The sequence below is a fragment of the Salmo trutta genome, chromosome 29 (assembly GCF_901001165.1).
Source record: "Salmo trutta chromosome 29, fSalTru1.1, whole genome shotgun sequence".
NCBI classification, from domain to species: domain Eukaryota; kingdom Metazoa; phylum Chordata; class Actinopteri; order Salmoniformes; family Salmonidae; genus Salmo; species Salmo trutta.
Genome location: NC_042985.1, coordinates 18,829,230 through 18,853,275, shown reverse-complemented (window position 1 = coordinate 18,853,275; position 24,046 = coordinate 18,829,230). Strand labels below are relative to the sequence as shown.

Below are 24,046 nucleotides of genomic sequence, written 5' to 3'. Positions count from 1 at the left end.
GAGGAGCTCTCTGCAGCCAGCATCTCCCAGCAGGCTGGAGACAGGCTGTGAAAACCAGTCACAGACACAGAGACAGGTAAGAGACAGGTATGCCATCAAAAGGAACATAAAATTCAACATACCAATTAGGATCTGGCTAAAAATACTTGAATCAGTTATAGAACCCATTGCCCTTTATGGTTGTGAGGTCTGGGGTCCGCTCACAAACCAAGAATTCACAAAATGGGCCAAATACCAAATTGAGACTGCATGCAGAATTCTGCACAAATATCCTCTGTGTACATCATAGAACACCAAATAATGCATACAGAGCAGAATTAGGCCGATACCCGCTAATTATCAAAATCCAGAAAAGAGACGTTAAATTCTACAACCACCTAAAAGGAAGGGATTCCCAAACCTTCCATAACAAAGCCATCGCCTACAGAGAGATGAACCTGGAAAAGAGTCCCCTAAGCAAGCTGGTCCTGGGGCTCTGTGGGGTGTGTTTGTGTTTGTGAACAGAGCCCCAGGACAGCAACACAATTAGACCCAACCAAATCATGAGAAAACAAAAAGATAATTACTTGACACATTGGAAAGAATTAACAAAAAAAACAGAGCAAACTAGAATGCTATTTGGCCCTAAACAGAGAGTACACAGTGGCAGAATACCTGACCACTGTGACTGACGCAAACTTAAGGAAAGCTTTGACTATGTACAGACTCAGTGAGCATAGCCTTGCTATTGAGAAAGGTCGCCGTACGCAGACCTGGCTCTCAAGAGAAGACAGGCTATGTGCACACTGCCCACAAAATGAGGTGGAAACTGAGCTGTACTTCCTAACCTCTTCCCCAATGTATGACCATATTAGAGACACATATTTCCCTCAGATTACATAGATCCACAAAGAATTCGAAAACAACCCCGATTTTGATAAACTCCCATATCTACTGGGTGAAATACCACAGTGTGCCATCACAGCAGCAAGATTTGGGACCTGTTACCACAAGAAAAGGTCAACCAGTGAATAACAAACACCATTGTAAATACAACCCATATTTATGCTTATTTATTTTGTACTTTAACCATTTGTACATCGTTACAACACTGTTTATATACATAATATGACATTTGTAATGTCTTTATTATTTTGGAACTTCTGTGAGTGTAATGTTTACTGTTAATTTTTATTGTTTATTTAATTTTTGTATATTATCTACTTCATTTGCTTTGGCAATGTGAACATATGTTTCCCATGCCAATAAATCCCCTTGAATTGAATTGACAGGCACATGGAGGGAGGGAGGGAGGGAGGGCGAGGAGGAATAGAGGAATACACCTTATAATAGCCACTGCTCTCACCAATAACACATCCTGGGAAAGCAAAGTCGAGCTCTATATGGAAAACATTAGTAATGCCAATGTTCAAGGTCTCTACACCATTGCCTAGAATATCATATTTTCTCTGCTAAACAGGGGAATTCATGAACTAAATAACATGTTGTTAGTGAGGATCATGAAAAAGTAGCTGCTAAATGTGACCCATATATTGCACTTTGCAAATAAAAGCTTTTGTTGTGTAAATGTTTCCACACTGATACTAACCTACTGTTTTTAAAATGAGGAAGATCTTGTTCGATATTATCAAAACCTGCATGAGGAGCATTAAAATGACCTTGAAGCCTAGTTTCCATATAAATAACTATATAATATAATACTTTGTAGAATAATAGTGAAGACCTCATAACTATGAAATAACACAAATGGTATTTTATATTATGGATTCTTCAAAGTAGCCACCCTTTGCCTTGATGACAGCTTTGCACGCTCTTGGCATTCTCTCAACCAGCTTCACCTGGAATGCTTTTCCAACAGTCTTGAAGGAGTTCCCACATATGCTGAGCAGTTGTTTGCTGCTTTTCCTTCACTCTGCGGTCCAACTCATCCCAAACCATCTCAATTGGGATGAGGTCAGGTGATTGTGGAGGCCAGGTCATCTGGTGCAGCACTCCATCACTCTCCTTCTTGGTCAAATAGCCCTTACACAGCCTGGAGGTGTGTTGGGTCATTGTCCTGTTGAAAAACAATTTATAGTCCCACCAAGCGCAAACCAGATGGGATGGCGTATCGCTGTAGAATACTAGTTAAGTGTGCCTTGAATTCTAAATAAATCACTGACAGTGTCACCAGCAAAGCACCCCCACACAATCACTCCTCCTCCTCCATGCTTCATGGTGGGAACCACACATGCAGAGATAATCCGTTCACCTACTCTGCGTCTCACAAAGACCCGGCAGTTGGAACCAAAAATCTCAAATTTGGACTCATCAGACCAAAGGACAGATTTCCACCGGTCTAATGTCCATTGCTCATGTTTCTTGGCCCAAGCGAGTCTCTTCTTCTTATTGGTGTTTTCTTAGTAGTGGTTTCTTTGCAGCAATTCGACCACGAAGGCCTGATTCACGCAGTCTCCTCTGAACAGTTGATGTTGAGATGTGTCTGTTAGTTGAACTCTGTGAAGCATTTATTTGGGCTGCGGTCTGAGGCTGGTAACTCTAACATGCTGACCACACACCTCGCATCGCGTGTGCAAGTGTTGCAAATTAAATGCAAAAATACATGTTATTCAATTATTGCACCGACATTGCTCTCGCGCGCCAACGAGCGTCTGTGTTGCCAAGCGCTAAAGTCAGTACTATTTGTGACACTAAACGTGGTGCAAGTCCTGCCTCTCCCATCTCCTTATTGGTTTATAGAAGCAGATACCCACGTTCCATCTCCTCATTGGTTATACCCACGTAGGTGATTGAAAGATGAACTGAGTTCGGTTGGTCGTCGTGGTAACTATGAAAGTTAGATGTCAATCGCCATATAAAGTCCAAAGAAAAAAAACCTGGAAGCAGGAGAGATGACCAGAAATGATTCGGTTGACCGTTTCATGTGTGGATTACATGTTGGACTAGAGGACCTTGTGCATTTCAGGTAAAATAACAACTCAACGTTTATATCCCAGGACAAATTAGCTAGCAACTGCAAGCTAGGTAGCTAAATTGCCATAAATGTTTAATGCTTTTCCACCTGTCCCCAAAATAATATAATTGGTTCAGAGTTTGTTTTGATATTTCAACCTGCGTGTCGTGATCGCGTTTGGTGTGGGGGGACAAAATCAATTTGCGCACGATGGTGCATGATGGCGCACACGCGCGGCCGGTTTGAGTACGGTGTAATGAATGTATCCTCTGCAGGAGAGATAACTCTAGGTCTTCCTTTCCTGTGGCGGTCCTCATGAGAGCCAGTTTTATCATAGCGCTTTATGGTTTTTGCGACTGCACTTGAAGAAAATGTCAAAGTTCTTCAAATTTTACGTATTGACTGAACTTCATGTCTTAAAGTAAGGATGGACTGTCGTTTCTCTTTGCTTATTTGAGCTGTTCTTGCCATAATATGAACTTGGTCTTATACCAAATAGAGCTATCTTCTGTAAACCACCCCTACCTTGTCACAACACAACTGATTTGCTAGAAGGCATTAAGAAGGAAAGAAATTCCACAAATTAACTTTTAAGAAGGCACACCTGTTAATTGAAATGCATTCCAGGTGACTACCTCATGAAGCTGGTTGAGAGAATGCCAAGAGTGTGCAAAGCTGTCATCAAGTCAAAGGGTGGCTACTTTGAAGAATCTCAAATATAAATTATAGTTTGATTTGTTTAACACTTTTTTGGTTACTACATGATTCCATATGTGTTATTTCATAGTTTTGATATCTTTACTATTATTCTACAATGTAGAAAATATTAAAAATAAAGAAAAACCCTAGAATGAGTAGGTTTGTCCAAACTTTTGACTGGTGCCGTACATACAGTTGAAGTCAGACGTTTACATACACTTAGGTTGGAGTCATTAAAACTCGTTTTTCAACCACTCTACAAAATGTCTTGTTAACAGCTATAGTTTTGGTAAGTCGGTTAGGATATCTACTTTGTGCATGACACAAGTAATTTTTCCAACAATTGTTTACATACATATTATTTCACTTAAAATTCACTGTATCACAATTCCAGTGGGTCAGAAGTTTACATACACTAAGTTGACTGTGCATTTAAACAGCTTGGAACATTCCAGAAAATTATGTCATGGTTTTAGAAGCTTGTGATAGGCCAATTGACATAATTTGAGTCAATTGGAGGTGTACCTGTGGATGTATTTCAAGGCCTACCTTCAAACTCAATGTCTTTTTGCTTGACATCATGGGGAAATCAAAAGGAATCAGCCAAGACCCCAGAAAAAATTTTAAATACTAATTGAGTGTATGTAAACTTCTGACCCACTAGGAATGTGATGAAAGAAATTAAAGCTGAAATAAATAATTCTCTCTAATATTATTCTGACATTTCACATTCTTAAAATACAGTGGTGATCCTAACTGACCTAAAACAGGGAATTTTTACTAGGATTAAATGTCAGGAATTGTGAAAAACTGAGTTGAAATGTATTTGGCTAAGGTGTATGTAAACTTCCGACTTCAACTGTAAGTAAAAACTGTAACTCGGTCACTCAGGAACATTCACTGTCTTCTTGGAAAGCAACTCCAGTGTAGATTTGGCCTTGTGTTTTAGGTTATTGCCCTGCTGAAAGGTGAATTCATCTCCCAGTGTCTGTTGGAAAGCAAACTGAACCAGATTTTGCCTGTGCTTAGCTCCATGCTTAGCTCCATTCCATACATATTTTTAAAAAACTCCCTAGTCGTTAACGATTACAAGCATACCCATAACATGATGCAGCCACCACTATACTTGAAAATATGGAGAGTGGTACTCAGTAATGTGTTGTATTGGACCCATCTACCAATAGGTGCCATTCTTTGCGAAGCATTGGAAAATCTCCCTGGTGTTTGTGGTTGAATCTGTGTTTGAAATTCACTGCTCGACTGAGGGACCTTTCAGATAATTGTATGTGTGGGGTACAGAGATGAGATAGTCATAACAAAATCATGGTAAACACTATTGCACACAAGTGAGTCCATGCAACTTATTATGTGATTTGTTAAGCACATTTTTATTCCTGAACTTATTTAGGCTGTAAACATTTCTAAAAACATAATTCCAAAAAGTCAACGGGTGTGAATACTTTCTGAAGGCACTGTATGTCCTCCTCGGTGATCACCCAAAAAATGTTGGGCTGGGAGGCAACATGCAGAACATGGATATCACTGTACACCACTGAGGCTTCCATCAATGTAATCCCTCCACAAAGACCTTGGCTCTCTTAAAGTACGAGGAAGTTGAAGTCTGGCTGTGGGAAAGGAACTTAGGTATTTACCATCTGTCTGTCTGTCAAATCAAATTGTATTTGTCACATGCGCCCAGTACAACAGGTGTATACTTTACCGTGAAATGCTTACTTACAACCCCTTCCCAATGTTGCAGAATTAAAAATAAGAAAAAGAATAACACAAGAGGTATAAAATGTACAATAATGAAGTTATATACAGGAAGTACCAGTACCATATAACATACTAGCCTAAACAAAATAATACTGACAAAGACACATACCACAGCATACTACAGGTCGTGGTGGGACCTATCATTTTGGGGGAGAGAATGACTAAGAAGGTCAGGTCTGGTGGCTTTTTAAAAGGACATTCTACTTCAAAATGAATTAAAATAAAATGATGCTGACATCTAAAATATAATTTCCCCCTCCAAAAACAAGCCCAATAACATATTGGTCCATATTATCAGGCAGGTGTGCTATTTTAGCAATAATGTCATTTTTAGCAATAAGCATTGTCACCTGATGTTGTCCCACCTGATGCAGCATAGTGGCTATAAATAAATAGGCTGAGGGTTGCCCATCTGCATTTACCCCATTGGGCTAATCCTTAGCTAGATCACAAACTCTAAAGTCTAAACATTAGGCTATTGTGCTACTAGTTAGCAACATTTTGATGATTTGGATGTCCTAGAAAAAAATTCCACTGGCACTCAGACAATCAAGGATCATGTACTTTGAATATAATGTAGGCCTACCTGTTAAAACTGACCCTTGATACTCACATCAGCCACTGAAAGCAAGATCACACAGTGTTGTAACAGCAGGGTCTCTCATGCATGACTCAGTGTTGTTTTTCTTGAAGAGAGCATAAAAGGCGGTTTTGAGACACTGGGCAACTCACGGCCGGATTCCCTTTGTAATCCATTATCATCTACAAGCCCTGCCACATCCCATGATTCCATCTTCCTCCTATATTGTCCTTTTTCATGTTTGATGGTTAGTCGGAGTTTGTTGTGGAATTTCTTGTATGCGTCCATGTCTTTGTCCAGTTCCTTGTTTTTTTTCACCTTTATTTAACCAGGTAGGCCAGTTCGAACAAGTTCTCATTTACAACTGCGACCTGGCCAAGATAAAGCAAAGCAGTGCGACAAAAACAACAACACAGTGTTACACATGGGATAAACAAACGTACAGTCAATAACACAATAGAAAAATCTGTGTACAGTGTGTGCAAATGAAGTAGGGAGGTAAGGCAATAAATAGGCCATAGTGGCGAAGTAATTACAATTTAGCAATTAACACTGGAGTGATAGATGTGCAGATGAGGATGTGCAAGTAAAAATACTGGTGTGCAAAAGAGCAGAAAAACAAAAACAAATATGGGATGAGGCAGGTTGGATTGGCTATTTACAGATGGGCTGTGTACAGCTGCAGTGATCGGTAAGCTGCTCTGACAGCTGATGCTTAAAGTTAGTGAGATATAAGTCTCCAACTTCAGTGATTTTTGCAATTCGTTCCAGTCATTGTCAGCAGAGAACTGGAAGATAAGGCGGCCAAAGGAGGTGTTGGCTTTGGGGATGACCAGTGAAATATACCTGCTGGAGCGCGTGCTACGGGTGGGTGTTGCTATGGTGACCAGTGAGCTGAGATAAGGCTGGGCTTTACCTAGGAAAGACTTATAGATGACCTGGAGCCAGTGGGTTTGGCGACGAATCTGTAGCGAGGACCAGCCAACGAGAGCATACAGGTCGCAGTGGTGGGTAGTATACGGGGCTTTGGTGACAAAATGGATGGCACTGTGATAGACTGCATCCAATTTGCTGAGTAGAGTGTTGGAGGCTATTTTGTAAATGACATCGCCGAGGTCAAGGATCGGTAGGATAGTCAGTTTTAAGAGGGTATGTTTGGTAGCATAAGTGAAGGAGGCTTTGTTGAGAAATAGGAAGCCGATTCAAGATTTAATTTTGAATTTGAGATGCTTAATATGAGTTTGGAAGGAGAGTTTACAGTCTAGCCAGACACCTAGGTATTTATAGTTGTCCACATATTCTAAGTCAGAACCGTCCAGAGTAGTGATGCTAGTCGGGCGGGAGGGTGACTAGCTTTTAAGAGCAATTGGTGGCTTTTAAGAGCAGTTTTACTAGCTTTTAAGAGCAGTTGGTGGCCACGGAAGGAGTGTTGTAGGGCATTGAAGCTTGTTTGGAGGTTTGTTAACACAGTGTCCAAAGAAGAGCCAGATGTATACAGAATGGTGTCATCTGTGTAGAGGTGAATCAAAGAATCACCCGCAGCAAGAGCGACATCATTGATATATAGAGACAAAAGAGTCGGCCCGAGAATTGAACCCTGTGGCACCCCCATAGAGACTGCCAGAAGTCCAGACAACAGGCCCTCCGATTTGACACACTGAACTCTATCTGAGAAGTAGTTAGTGAACCAGGCGAGGCAGTCATTAGAGATACCAAGGCTGTTGACTCTGCTGATAAGAATACGGTGATTGACACAGTCGAAAGCCTTGGCCAGGTCGAGGAAGACAGCTGCACAGTACTGTCTTTTATCGATGGCAGTTATGATATCGTTTAGGACCTTGAGCGTGGCTGAGGTGCACCCGTGACGAGCTAGGAAACCGGATTGCATAGCGGAGAAGATACGGTGGGATTTGAAGTTGCTGCGGGGGGTGCAGAGCTGTTGGCTGGGATTGGGGTTGCCAGGTGGAGAGCATGTCCAACCGAAAATAAATGCTTATTGAAATTCTTGATTATCGTGGATTTATCGGTGGTGACAGTGTGTCCTAGCCTCAGTGCAGTGGGCAGCTGGGAGTAGGTGCTCTTATTCTCAATGGACTTTACAGTGTCCCAAAACTTTTTGGAATTAGTGCTGCCAGATGCAAATTTCTGTTTGATAAAGGTAGCCTTGCTTTCCTAACTGACTGTGTATATTGGTTCCTAACTTCCCTGAAAAGTTGCATATCGCGGGGACTATTCAGTGCTAGTGCAGTACGCCACAGGATGTTTTTGTGCTGGTCAAGGGCAGTCAAGTCTGGAGTGAACCAAGGGCTATATCTGTTCTTAGTTCTAATTTTTTTGAATGGGGCATGCTTATTCAAGATGGTGAGAAAAGCACTTTTAAAGAATAACCAGGCATCCTCTACTGACGGGATGAGGTCATTATCCTTCCAGGATATCCGGGCCAGGTCGATTAGAAATGTTTTAGGGAGTGTTTGACGGTGATGAGGGGTTGTCGTTTGACCGCGGACCCATAACGGACGCAGGCAATGAGGCAGTGATCGCTGAGATCCTGGTTGAAAACAGCAGAGGTGTATTTAGAGGGCAAGTTGGTCAGGATGATATCTATGTGTTTGCCCATGTTTACGGATTTGGGGTTGTACCTGGTAGGTTCCATGATAATTTGTGTGACATTGAGGGCATCTAGCTTAGATTGTAGGACGCCCGGGGTGTTAAGCATATCACAGTTTAGGTCACCTAACAGTACGAACTCTGACGATAGATGGGGGGGCAATCAATTCACATATGGTGTCCAGGGCACAGCTGGGAGCTGAGGGGGGTCTATAACAAGCGGCAACAGTGAGGGACTAATTTCTGTCGAGATGTATTTTTAAAAGTATTAGCTCTAAGTGTTTGGGCATAGACCTGGATAGTATGATTGAACTCTGCAGGCTATCTCTACAATAGATTGCAACTCTGCCCCCTTTAGCAGTTCTATCTTGATGGAAAATGTTGTAATTGCGGATGGAAATTTCTGAATTTTTGATGGCCTTCCTAAACCAGGATTCAGACACGGCTAGGACATCAGGGTTGGCGGAGTGTGCTAAAGCAGTGAATAAAGCAAACTTAGGGAGGAGGCTTCTGATGTTAACATGCATGAACCCAAGGCTTTTATGGTTACACAAGTCAACAAATTAGAGTGCCTGGGGACTCACAGGGCCTGGATTAACCTCTACATCACCAGAGGAACAGAGGAGGAGTAGGATGAGGATATGGATAAAGGCTATAAGAACTGGTCGTCTAGTGCGTTGGGAACAGAGATTTAAAGGAACAGATTTCTGGGCATGGTAGGATAGATTCAGGGCATAATGTACAGACATGGGTATGGTAGGGTGCGAGTACAGTGGAGGTAAACCTAGGCATTGAATGACGATGAGAGAGGTTGCATCTCTGGAGGCACCAGTTAAGCTAGGTGTGGTCTCCGCATGTGTGGGGTGTGGGACAAAGGAGCTATCTGAGGCATGTAGAGCAGGACTTGGTGCTCTGCAGTAAAATAAAACAATGAGAGCTAACCTAAACAACAGTATACAAGGCATATTGACATTAGAGAGAGGCATAAAGCAAGCACAGGTGTTGATTGGGAGAGCTAAGACAACAAAGTGTAAGACAACAACAGGTAAACAGCTGAGGTGGCAAGTAGCCTAGTGGTTAGAGCGTTGGACTAGTGACTGAAAGGTTGCAAGATCGAATCCCCGAGCTGAAAAGGTAAAAATGGTGTTCTGCACCTGAACAAGGCACTGTTCCTAGGCTGTCATTGAAAATAATAATTTGTCCTTAACTGATTAGTAAAATAAAAATGTTTAAAAAGACAACAACAATGGGTAAATGGTGATGAATGGGCTGAGAGGGTCAGTTAGCTACACACGGGGCCTGAGTTTGAGGCTGGGGCCGACAGGTAAACAAAATGAAGTACAGTGTTAATGAACAGTCCAGCAGGCATCAGCTGTGTAGCCGAGTGATCATAGGGTCCAATGAGCAGCAGTAGATGAAAAAAGAGTTTGAAATATATTGAAATGACAAAAACAAACATGTCTTACTGCTACGCCATCTTGGATCATGCTTATAAAGTGGTAGCTCTAGTTTTTACCCCAGCCTGTAATCCATGGTTTTTGGTTTGGATACGTTTGTATGGTCACTGTGGGCATGACAGTCTTGTAGTGTGTCACTGGTACTTCCTGTTTGAGCTTTTGTTTGTAAACAGGAATCAGGACGCTAGAGTCGTGGTCTGATTTGCCGAAGGGAAGGCAAGGGTTTCTGTGGGTAGAATAAAAGTGTTCCCGAGTTTTAGCGCCCCATGTGGCGCAGGAGATGTCTGTCACTCCTCAGACCACAAGGTGAGGAGTAGTCCCCCTGGCCCGAGCCTCCGAGCTCATCCTACTCCTCCGACTCCGACTCCTCATTCTTTCTTCCCCCCTGGAAGGACCAAAGATTAAGCCCTCCTGCCATCACAGAGTGATAACAGGCTGTCAACTTCTAAAATGTAATCTGCTGACTCTGGGAGGAGGTGGCGGTGTCATTGGAGTGGGCCGCCTGATGCTTATCTCCTGACTGGCATGCCATGATGGAGAGAGGAGAGAGAGAGAGGAGAGAGAGGAGAGAGAGAGGAGAGGGAGCACCGGCCCTGCCAGATACTCAGAAATAACCAGCCAGTGAATCCAACAAAGGCTCAGTCAAAGCAAAGGGATCCATCATTCCCCTCCTTTTAAAACACACACATATCTATTGAAACCACCCTGCCCTATGATGAGCCAGATTACAAATGGAGGGTGATAAACCCATCTGATAATAAATGGAAGAAAAGATGCCAATAGACAGAGGATAATAGGCATTAATTACTCCTTGATGATACAGACAAGCGATGAGATTCTCAGTTTTATTAAACGAGACTGCAGCATCAACTCTCAGCAAATTCCATCTCGGAATTCAGATTGCAGATTGTGACATCTAAAAGCCATATTGCTGCCAAACCAAAGTTGTGGTCCTAATGCACACTTCAATGGCGAGAGAGCGAGAGAGAGAGAGAGAGAGAGAGAGAGAGAGAGATGTAGTATTTACTGTAGTGTTTTTGCAGGCATTACTGTAGCATTTACTATAGTATTTTATTATATTTGACATAGAAGTTGAGGCTTTCTCCTTGAGTAAACCTACTAGAGAAATACTTAAAGGACAACATTTCCATAACCTGTAGGTAGGTAGGACTGGGGTCTGAACGGATAGTTCAACGCTTTTTTTTTCTATAACCAGTGTGGAACACAATATGATCTATATTTGGCATGTAGGTTTCTCTCTTATGGGTGGCACAAATTGGGATATGGGGGAGGGGAATGGGAAGGGTAAATACAAATTAAATACTGTAGTATTTACTATAGTAAAAAGACTAATTTTGCAGACTGTGCTGTAGTATTTACTACAGTGTTTTTTCCACAGTTAATATTATAGTATTTACTATAGTATTCTACAGTATTATGTAGTAAGTAATACACATGATCAAGGGATACTACAGTGTGTAGTATAGTATTCTACAGTATACTACAGTTTACTACATAATTCTATAGTAAGTACTGTAGTATTCTATAGTAAATTGTAGTCTATTTTCATGTGGAGAGAGAGAGAACGAGAGAGAGAATGAGAGAGAGAATGAGAGAGAGAACGAGAGAGAGAATGAGAGAGAGAGAACGAGAGAGAGAGAGAGAGAGAGAACGAGAGAGAGAGAGAGAGAGAGAGCGAGAGAGAGAGAGAACGAGAGAGAGAGAGAGAGAGAGAGAGAGAGAGAGAACGAGAGAGAGAGAGAGAGAGAGAGAGAGAACGAGAGAGAGAGAGAGAGAGAGGCTGTGATTTGGGAATTGTCAGGAACCTGTGGAATCTAGTAAATCCATCGACTATGAGAATTAGCCAGGACTTTAACAAGGGGTTTGTCATGCAGTTAATTGGTCCAACCTCTCTTTTCCAAGCAACTGACCTCGTTTCCCTTTTGTTTCTTTGAAATTATAAACTTGTAAATTGCTTGGGAAAGACCTGTCCCTGTGAAACAGCAGCTGTCAGCCATCTAGTAAAATGTACAAAGACATATTTGATCGTATTAGCTATTACAGTTTTTTTTACAATCGCTAGGACCCATTTCTCAATACTTACAGGTGTGTCACTTTTTCAAAACTCTTCACACTGTTCTCATAACCAATTTTGAGCTTGGCACAGCAGTTAATTTCACATCCAAATTGCACTAAAACTACCAAAACACTTCATACATGTCTCAAATCAACTCATTCTTCCATAACACTAGCAAAGGTTGTCACCCAACAAGCACACTTTGTCACTCATAAAACAATGACCTAAAAAACACTAACAACATGTAGCATTGCACAATGTTTTCTTTTGTCAAATGTCTTTACAAAAAAAGAATGACACCTCTACTGTTTAGAATTCACTGCAGTATATGTTACAGGAATTAATCAGACATGATTCAATATGCTTCAATGTGTTTTATGTCATTTTTTGGCATTGAGTGATTCCAAAATACAAGAATTTGTATATATACCATCTACCGATACAGATACAGTAGCAATGCTAGTCAACCCTGTCTTCTGCATTTGACCACAGGTTCTCATCCACGTCACATCTTATGTCATCTTGGGCAATACACCTAGGAAATAATCTTTTGGCATGCTTTGTCCATCTCTGGCAATCTTCTGCAGATATGTCCAGGCATCCAGCATTCATTGCATCCAGGAGGGACATTTGATCATGTGGATGGTGGTCATAAACCTTCCAAAAAATAATTAATCTATGGTGTTGAGGAATGGAGAGTAAGGTGGGAGGAAAAGTGACACCATTCTGGGATGGTGAGTTGTATGCTTCCCAATTAGAGGCAGCTGGTAATCGTTGCCTCTAATTGGGGATCATATTTAGGTAGCCTTTTTCCCACCTGTGTTTTGTGGGATAATGTTTTGTTTAGTGCATTGTGTGCTACGAACGGCACGTTCATATTGGTCTTTGTTGTTTTGTTAAGTTTCACTTTGAAATAAAATATGTGGAACTATACGCACGCTGCGCTTTGGTCCCGTCCTTTTGAAGAATGTGACAGAATATCCCACCACACAAGGACCAAGCAGTGTGTTCATGAGGTAAAGGAGTTTTGGACATGGGAGATCATGGGAGGACACGAGACCCTTCCTTGGCGGGAGTCGCAGAGGATGCAGGAAGGACAGCGACGACGGGGACCGCAGCCACAGAAACCCCAAGATTTTTTGGAGGGGGGCACGAGGGGTGGCCGACTGAGCAGTGGGGAGTGCCAGAGCCCACCTGGGAGTCGATGGAACATTGTGAGGAAGGATACCGGAGAGAGGGGTTAGCTAGGAGTATGCGGCAACGCAAGCGTTTGGAGGAGCGTGTCATCAGTCTGGTGAAACCTGTGCCGGCTCCACGCACCAGGCCTCCAGTGCGCCTCCCCAGTCCGGTACGTCCTGTGCCAGATCCCCACACTCGTCCTGAAGAGCCAGAGACCGTCAGGGAGGCAATGGAGAAGTTGGGAGAGGGAGAGATGAGAGAGATGTTGGTCAGGTGTGTTCTGCACAACTTTCGACCTGAAGATCCTGTCAGCAGTTTGGTGCGTCATGGGCCAGCTCCCCGCATCCTCCCGGAAGTGCGTGTCACCAGTTCGGTGACACCTGTGCCGGATCCACACACCAGGCCTCCAGTGCACCTCCCCAGTCCGGTACGTCCTGTGCCAGCTCCCCGTACTCACCCTGAAGTGCGTGTCACCAGTCCGGTACGTCCTGTGCCGGCTCCACGCACCAGGCCTCCAGTGCGCCTCCCCAGTCCGGTATGTCCTGTGCCTGCTCCCCGCACTCGCCCTGAAGTGCGTGTCACCAGTCCGGTGCCACCTGTGCCGGCTCCACGCATCAGGCCTCCAGTGCACCTCCCCAGTCCGGTACGTCCTGTGCCAGCTCCCCGCACTCACCCTGAAGAGCGTGTCACCAGTCCGGTGCAACCTGTGCCAGCTCCACGCATCAGGCCTCCAGTGCACCTCCCCAGTCTGGTACGCCCTCTGCCTGCTCCCCGCACTTGCCCTGAAGAGCATGTCACCAGTCCGGTGCCACCTGTGCTGGCTCCACGCACCAGGCCTCCAGTGCGCCTCCCCAGCCCGGTACGTCCTGTGCCGGCTCCACGCACTAGGCCTCCAGTGCGCCTCTACAGCCCGGAACCTCCAGCGATGGTTTACAGTCCAGAGCTTCCAGCGACGGTTCACGGTCCGGAGAGTCCAGGCACGGCGTCCAGTCCCACTCCATGGCTGGAGCCTTCCTCTGTGCCGGTGCCCAGTCCAGGCACAGCATCCAGTACCGCTCCAAGGCCGAAGCCTTCCTCTGCGCCGATGCCCAGTCCAGGCACGACGTTCAGCCCGGCGCCATGGCCGGATCCGGGGTCTGGGCGGGGGCTACAACCCGCACCAGAGCCGCCACTGACACTAGGCACCCCCCTACCCTCCCCATTTGTTTTCAGGTTTTGCGGCCGGAGTCCACGCCTTTGGGGGGGGTACTGAACCCTTGGTTCTCTATGGTGTTTAGGTCAGAGCGTGACTAGGGGGTGTTCTAGTAATTGTATTTCTATGTTGGTGAGTTGTATGGTTCCCAATTAGAGACAGCTGGTAATCGTTGCCTCTAATTGGGGATCATATTTAGGTAGCCTTTTTCCACCTGTGTTTTGTGGGATATTGTTTTGTTTAGTGCATTGTGTGCTACGAACAGCATGTTCATTTTGAACGTGACATGGCCTGCAAACCACTCTGTGATTGCACAGGAGTGGTGAAATGCCACATTGTCCCATACAATTACAAACTTTGGCCGATTTCGCCTCACTGCATCTCTTTCCTCACCTGGCACAACCCTTCCATAGAGGTCATCCAGGAATGAAATGAGACGCTTGGTGTTGTATGGCCCAATTAGCGGTTTGTGTAACAGCAATCCATCAGAGGATATTGCTGCACACATTGTGATGTTGTCACCCCTCTGGCCTGGGACATCTACTGTGGCTCTTTTCCCAATCACATTCCTTCCTCGCCGCCGTGTTTTGGCCAAGTTGAAACCAGCATCATCCACAAAGATGAATATGTGTGGTGTTTGCCTGGCTTCAATCTCCATGACTCTCTAAAATAAATCCACAAGGCAACATAAGAGTTAGGCTATTATGGTAGTTGACATTATACCTAAAAACATGCCATTGTGTGCCTCTGCCCTGTTTGGTTCTGTTCAAAACCAGTTCTGTATTTTATCGTCATGTTACCTGAACATATTGGTTCCTGAGTTGCTTGACTCATTCAGAGTTCCTCTCATCCTGACTTGATGTTATTTCAGGACTCTAGAAATTGTTGTTATTGTTACATTGTGAATATTTCTAAATGTAATGTTGTCTGCCAACACTCTGTCCCGAATCTCTGAGTTTTATGCCATTGTTTATGATGACCAAATCAACGATTGCCGTTTCCTGCACAGCAGTGAAAATCCTACCTCTCCCGCCTGTGGGAGGTAACCGTTGGGCCCTAAGCAGAAATACAAAAACAATTACACACAAGTAGGTTTGGAGGCTTTGCTCAATTTACTTCTGTAATGGGCAGTTCAGTCAGATGCCCTTGCAGAATGCACATCTTACCTGTTGTTTTGCCGGAAATTTCTCACAATAGATGCCACTGTTGAGCGTTGCAGATTTGGCTGCACTCTCAGACCAGCCTCTCTCATTGATAGACCATGATTTATTGCATGATTAATTATAGTAGCCCTAATCTCATCTGAGACAACAGCCCTTGATCTTCCTCTCAGTCTTCTTCCACCACACATACGTACTCCTCTTCCTCTCCCTCTCCCTCTCCCAGCCAGTCTTCTTCCTCTGTCAGCCACTTCTCTATCTCTGCCTGGGTCCATGTTTACATTTCAGTACAGCATTATTCGTAAGATGTCCCCTTTTGTATAGATGGTAATGATATTGAAAGACTAACACCTGGGTAGGTGTTCAGCTACAATGGGAATCAGCTGTGGTTGGACCAATTGTTTTGATAATATTTCATTCTTTTAGATTTGGAATGTATTTCAATACGGTACTACTGTAGAAATGTAGCAAATTGCTGTCTTATTCAATTTTGTGTTGTTAGGTTTTGAACTTAAGTTTAACAGTTTTGAAAAGATTATGTTAACATGTGAAAATTGGCCTGTAGGAACAGAGTTTTGGTGGTGGTTGTGTCTGAGTGAGAAAATAATTCATGAAATTTGAAAGATGTAGTCATTGAATGCGTTTTGTGCCAAAGCAATGAAAAATTATCCATAGTTTAGCCCACATAGACTGATGTTGTGCTCACTGTGAGAAGAGTTTTGAAAAAGTGACCTAAGTATTGAGAAATGGGTCCTAGCGATTGTAAAATACTGTAACATCAACAAGCCATTTTTTTTATCTGTAGGGTGTGTGTGTGTGTGTGTGTGCGTGCGTGTGTGCGTTCGTGTGTGTGTGCGTGTGTGTGTGCGGGTGTGCGTGTGCGGGTGTGTGGTGGGTGGAGTTACTTTATGTCTCTAATTGGGTAAAAATCAAATGTTCTGGTCCCTCACAAAAAAAGCCACTTATGGTCTCAGAGGCAGCGAGACAGAGGCACAGAGAATGAATTAGTCACAAAGAGCAACATTTGGGGTTCTGGTGTTTACAATTTTATTTCAGACTGGAGCCAGGGCTTCTCTCTGGAGGAGTGGGGAGTATCGATCCATAAGTATCAGTCATATGGTATGAAATGGATACATTCAGCCATTCTCTGCCTTGCCCCAGTGTAAGAGTCATGACTAGTTCCTGGTGTTGTTCTAGAGGCCAGAGAGAGAGAACACACACAGAGAACACACACACACAGGACAGACAGGTGTGTGTAGTGGCCTGAAGGGATGGAGCCCAAACAGTGTGGACTGATAGTATAGTCCAATAAGACAACCCTGTGTACAACAAAGTGTGTGAGCTGGTGATTGATTGTACTGTAATGAGTTGAGCTGGGATGTCTTAGCATGGTACAGTAATAGATGTTTGTAGTGTGATTTGCAGCGGACTCGTTTGCTGAATGATGGTATGCTGTAGTTAAGGTATTTTGTGTTCGGCTGAGTGATATTGTGTGAGGTGTTTAAAGACAGTACAGACATGCGCTGACATCTGGTGTACCTTGTTGTCACGCTATTTGGTTGAATGAGAAAAATAACATGGTCGTACCCCCTGGAGGGTAACCACTCAGGGATGTAGTAGTGATGGGTGGGTTTCTGATCAGGTACTGTGTTAACTGTGAGCCCCAGAGTGTGGTACAGAGTGGGTCTCTGGCTGTTTCTGACTGGAGTGACTGAGGCAGAGTGAAGCTGCTGCTGCTGTCATTGTTCCAGCACTCTGGGGCTAACAGTGGCCGAACATCAAATTAATCTCATCACCCCATAAGGCACGACTCCATAGTTAAGAGTGGAAATTAGAAATTGCCTGTGTCGGACTTGGAACCATCCTCTCCTCTCGCTCTCTCCATCCTCTTTCCCTCTGTTTCCATCACATCTAAACACTCTATACCCCTGTCTCTCTCTCCTTCTCTCTCCATCCTCTCTCCCTATGTTTCTATCACGTCTAAACACTCCATACCCCCGTCTCTCTCTCCTTCTCTCTCCATCCTCTCTCCCTCTGTTTCCATCACGTCTAAACACTCCATACCCCCGCCTCTCTCTTCTTCTCTCTCCATCCTCTCTCCCTCTGTTTCCATCACGTCTAAACACTCCATACCCCCGCCTTTCTCTTCTTCTCTCTCCATCCTCTCTCCCTCTGTTTCCATCACGTCTAAACACTCCATACCCCCGTCTCTCTCTCCTTCTCTCTCCATCCTCTCTCCCTCTGTTTCTATCACGTCTAAACACTCCATACCCCCGTCTCTCTCTCCTTCTCTCTCCATCCTCTCTCCCTCTGTTTCTATCACGTCTAAACACTCCATACCCCCGTCTCTCTCTCCTTCTCTCTCCATCCTCTCTCCCTCTGTTTCCATCACGTCTAAACACTCCATACCCCCGTCTCTCTCTCCTTCTCTCTCCATCCTCTCTCCCTCTGTTTCCATCACGTCTAAACACTCCATACCCCCGCCTCTCTTCTTCTCTCTCCTTCTCTCTCCATCCTCTCTCCCTCTGTTTCCATCACGTCTAAACACTCCATACCCCCGTCTCTCTCTCCTTCTCTCTCCATCCTCTCTCCCTCTGTTTCCATCACGTCTAAACACTCCATACCCCCGCCTCTCTCTTCTTCTCTCTCCTTCTCTCTCCATCCTCTCTCCCTCTGTTTCCATCACGTCTAAACACTCCATACCCCGCCTCTCTCTTCTCTCTCCTTCTCTCTCCATCCTCTCTCCCTCTGTTTCCATCACGTCTAAACACTCCATACCCCCGCCTGTCTCTTCTTCTTTCTCTCTCATTGTCTCTCAGTTTCTGTCTTTCTCTCTCTCCCCATCCCCCTCTCGCCCTGTCTCTCTGAAAAGGAGGAGGCACAGAGATATTGTATGGGGTGTCTGCCATGAATTCACTCAGGTGCAACTGCACAATTAGCAAGCATATGTTTTACATCAATTATTTTCCCCACACACATACAGTACACACAGGGGGGTACTTCCCCTTCCTCCAACCCAGCCCCAGCAATATGGACTCCTTCCTGCCTCCTGTCCTCCCACAATGCCTCAGTTTTGAAAGGATATTCACTCTGGGCTGATGAGATTGAGGGGCTTTTCACCAGAAGCCATTAATGTCAGCTCTGAGGCTGCTACTAACCATTATAATCCTCATTTCCGACTCTGTATCCTATCTGCCATTGACATTGTTATCAGGACGTATTTCGCTGGCTGCCTGACATCCTTGAGGTTGAATAGGGCCGTTTGCCTGTGGTGTCTGAGTGGTTGTTTTAAAGGCATATATATCCTGGCCCTTTTAACACCACTTCCAGGGTACACTGGAAAGCTTTCAAACAGCTGTCTAAAAGCACATCCTCGGGTTATGAATCAAAGGCGTTTTTTTACAAGTGTTTTTTTTTTAACCAAATTAGACGAAGTGAGTCCATATGAGAATACAGACCATTAAATTACATGAAGACAAATTGAGTAGTTTTCTACCAATTTGACATTTTCTCTGATGATGGTATGAATCAGAATTGAAAAGCATATCCCCCTTAATACAACTTTGTGATATGTGGATAAGTGTCTGCCTGTCTGTGAGGCATTTTGTCAGCCTCTATGCCACAGAAAATTGTAATGCTAGTATTTCATGGGGATTCAATGAGAGGAGCTGAGGCTAAGGGACTTATAGACATGTATAAGAACGTCTGGTTCTATGTTCCCAGGCAGTCACTGACAGACAGCAGTTATGTCATAGTGGCATATTCAATACACCCACATTGTGTTTTTGATATTTGTGGCTATATTTTTACATTTATCTGCAGGTTCTGGGGATCTCCTTTAAGCCATGAATATAAATGTTGTCTCAGTCTATTGATTATGAGTCGAAATACTATATTTAATGATTGAACTTATTTTTTGAGAACTTCATTGTGGGCGTTTTATGTGCAAAGAGGATTGTGGAGGATCCATAAGGAACGGTAGAGAGTACCGTTTCGAAATAAGCCCACTTCAATGGAGGGATTTGTAGAGCCCACTCAGAGGTGGGAGGAGGGAGCCTTTTCCTTTCAAAGCCTCCCTCAGCCCATCCATTCCAAGGCTGTGGTGTACTGTACAGTACTGTGACTGGCTCCAACCACTCAGCATGTTTTCTTCAGCCCACGACCAACACATTCTCCTTCAGCTCTAAATAGTGTGTGTGCGTGCGTGCGTGCGTGCGTGCGTGCGTGCGTGTTCTTAAGTATTTTCCCCAATCCCTGCAGAGTTCAGCCGTCCATACAATTTTTTTAGGATATCTCTTTCCCTCCTCAAAGGAGTATACTTTATGTTATCTTCTCTATCAATATCTCTCACTATCTCCTCTGACTGAGGTTCTTGTATGTGAGGGTTTGCCTTCCATATGGTTGATTCCCATGAAAAGCCATTGCTAGTCTCTTCATCACTTTACTCCACATAGTCACTTGGTTCCAGAAAAAGATAAAAATGTATTTCTTACATATGAGGAATGTAACATAATTGATTCTCTAAGATGTACTATTCTTTTTTTCAGAGGAGGCTGTCTTGTCCCATCGTCAAATGGCTGACCCCTAAATGGCAAATCTATCAATTTGTGGGTCAATCCCCCTGCCAGAGGAGCCACCCAGGGAAGTGAGGCAGCATTCATTATGAGACGTTGAGCTCAGAGCGACAGTTAATCTTTTTCATTTTGCCTGCTGGAGACATTTGGGTCTGCCACCCGGATAGGACTCAGGTCACAGCTCTTGACCCTTAGCTGACGATATAAATTCAGCTCATGCTGCCTGTCTGGAACTAATGGTAGTTTTCCTTCAGACTGCGTGGCCGTGGGGTTCGTAAGCCACAGAGTGGTGTGTGTGACCATTGTAAAGGTTCCCTTCATTTGGGAACAATCAGTTGATCAGCTTCAGGGCCATTGACTTGTTCCTGTGGTAACACATACTTGACCCAGGGTGTGAGAATGTAAATGTGAAGACTTAATTTGACTGGGTCTTATTATCTCACAACCTTACATCACAGACCTGACAGCTACAGCCCACATCATATCATAGACCAGGGATCATCAACAATTGTTTTTTGAGCGGATGGTCGGGGGGCCGGAACATAATTACAAATCATTTGTTGACTGCAAATTGACCGCGAGAAGCCCAAACAGATATAATATTTAACTGAAACATAATCATTTCAAACCTTGCTTACATTTGTTTATGATCACACATGTCTCTCTATTATGGGATCAGATTTCCAAAAATAAAATCACTTGGAGCTGATTTCCTGGTACAGTCTTTTATGTCCAACAAAGAAAAAAGAAAAATACAAAATATCAGAAAACTTGGAAATGGGGAACCCTGTCATAGACATTTGAAATTCTTTGTTACTGAATTTGTGCATTACACCAGTGGTTTGTTTGGCTGTGTCAGTGAACACTGTCCTGTAAATGAGATGTCTTAATAGTAGACCGTTGTAAATACCAGGAATTGAAGATTTTACTGATGATGGACATAGAGACCCTATTAGGGTTAGGTTTTACTGACATTACCTGGTGTGTAGGGCTTGTTGAGTGACAATCATTATTATCCCAATTTATTTCATTTTTTTGTCGTATGTCATATTCATATCAGGGAACAGGACTGGATGAGAACCCTCTCTCTTCCTCTGTGATGCATCAGGAACATCAATGAAGCTAGAAGGGCAGGGGCCATCCTAAACCAGGCGTATAGAGAACTGATTGATTCACACACCCGAGCCGGGCAACAGAGCACTGCATAGAGACGGAGACAAGACTCACAGAGAGAACAAGCTGACAGAATTGGGGCACCAACTCTGTTATACCCATCTACCTTTTCAGTGTCCTTTTGAGTTCGCTTCATATCCTTGGAACAAGGCCACATCTCACTGCAAGGAGATAACACAAATATACATGCTTGTTATTATGACTGTGCATTTGATATCAAGCTATTGACAAGAGGAAGGCTTGATATATCAAACGTGTGCATGTATAAATTCATACATTGTCTCCCACACAATTGCAGACGTAGAGAATGCAGACATACACTGCGCTTTCCCCCAGTATGCAGGGTCATGCAGGTATTGGCAATAAAAGAGAGAAGATTCCACAAGCTGCTTAAGACATTAAATACCACAATGCATTTAAAGTTCAAATACAGGATGTATTTGCCTTTCATCTATATTCCCACCATGCACTAGTCTTTTTAGTGTGACAACAAGGAGGTGAATTCTGTTCATATGAAAATAGGTGCTATGAAATCCTTGAAAGTAACAATAATAAAACAAATTAGAATATTTGATGCCCCCCTGGGTCCTTATCCTCTTTTATCGTGCCCCTCTACCTATCAGAATTTGGTTCTTAGGAAGAGGAAAATGGCACAGAGATACCTTGTACACAGACAACATGAGGAGAAACTCTTGACTCTTTTATAGTATGAAGATTAATGAGGTGCAGGGTGTGAGTGTCAGTTTTGGGCCACGCTCTCCTGGAGACGAGCGTGTCGTGTTTGCAGAGAGGGACCCCGTGGAGCTGCTTCTGCAGATATGAACACATAGGCCTCATGATCTATGGAGATGGGGGTGAGAGTTGGAGGGAGGGTTGAGCTCGACTCCCTGTGTGTGTGCCGTGTGTGTGTGTGTGTGGGGGGGGGGGGTGACACCATTAGATTTGTCTGAGCCAGGGATACAGGGGAGAAGGGAAAGGAGACATGTTAGGAAAGGACGAAGACATGTTGACTGTGTAAAGTTCCAAGCTCTAGCAGCAACAGAGCCACTCCACAGGAGAAACCCGACAGCTGCTCCATCTGGAAACCCAGCGCTCTGCTCGCTCTGCGCTTGCTCTCTGCCGTCTCCACGACAACACCCTGGGAGTGGCACAGCAGGCTCATCACGATGCTGTGTGTAGAGAGGGAGGATGACACACGCACTCCATTGTCTGTGGAAATATCACAGCCCTAACCATCGAGATATAGCCTTGGGTATTGTTGTGTTAATACAAAATTGGACCAATTGATTTAGATATTTTGGTCATTCACTGGAACTCTGCCCATTTTCTATTGACGTCTGCGTATAGAAAGCAAAAACATCACAGTTTGAGGAGAGAAAACATATACAGTATGTATTTATTTCTACATATTGTCAGCACAGAGGTGCTAATGTATTTTGTTGGTAACTGAAGAATAGATGAATTCAGACAAGACTTTGTTATTCACAGACTGGTTTTACTAATGTATTCAGCAGGGACTGAAAATTCATTTCTATATTACCTAGTTTCAAGGTAAAAGCAACCAATCATTGTGCTGCTGTGATTCTCAGGGTCGTCATTTCTCAGTTCACTGTGAAGGGCTCATATTGTAGTGCAAACTACCAATATAGATTCTCTAATTTGTATACTCTAATACTTGAGTAAGACTTAGAAAAACTGTAACGTTATGTCCTGTATCACCATGAATTAGCATGGGCCTCAAGCAGAGTGATGTACCTACCCAGCTGCTTTGTGGACATGTCTTGTTTGACATGGCTTGGATATCCACAAGGATTACCAATGTATTACCACATCAGTGAGGTGATTAGGATGTCTAAATTTAAACAGTCAATTAGCTGGGCATCACTGTTTGTACCTTAATGGATAGGGAAGTGAGGCAGCATTCCTTAATGGGTAGGGTCAACACTTTCCCTTCCAGCCTTCACATCAATTAAAGCAAATTCATGGATGCACTTTCCACAGCATCCCCATCATGCCTGATTTGTCTTTAAAATAAATCCATTATTTTTCTGAATAACTCCTTCATTTTTGTCCCAATCTGTTTCCAGCCGTAAATGTGGCTCTTTTTACCATGCGTTTTGGCTTTTCCTAACATGTGCCTGCCTCCATTCAAATCCAAATGTAACAAAATAAGTGATTCTACTGTTGAGAACGTACTTGTATTAGAAAACCCTCCATGCTGGCACACTTGTCCTGCCTCAAAGTACTCCTTGACCACTGGCTTGGTCAAAATTACCCATTAGAATAAACTGAACTGGGTTAAATTAAGCCTTCTAAATCCCACAATGCACTCTGTTGTCACTTCAGGAAGAGAATTCAGTCTCTTGTATTCATTGTATTGTAGTATTATTTTATCATTCGGTGTCATTATTATTATTACACACTCCAACAGTTGATCACCACCCTAACAGAGACAAAGCCTTCCAGGTGAGATGAACAGTCAGTGAATCAATCTGTTCTTTGGCCTTTCTCTTCCGGTCTGTATCCAAAAACAAAGTTAGAGCTTTCATTTCAACACGTCTCAGTAGGAACAGTGAGGGTACAGGGTACCTCATTTCAACACGTCTCAGTAGGAACAGT

General features: G+C 43.7%; 1 protein-coding gene and 1 non-coding gene across 2 annotated transcripts in view; one reads left to right on the top strand and one right to left on the bottom strand.

Annotated features, from left to right (window-relative positions):
- The window catches only part of chst8 (carbohydrate (N-acetylgalactosamine 4-0) sulfotransferase 8), a 201,611-nt gene that overhangs the window by 47,573 nt on the left and 129,992 nt on the right, over positions 1–24,046 (top strand). The window lies entirely within an intron of this gene.
- On the bottom strand, positions 11,166–11,219 carry LOC115167760 (U7 small nuclear RNA). The gene has a single exon (XR_003870557.1). It is a non-coding gene; the product is annotated as a U7 small nuclear RNA (small nuclear RNA).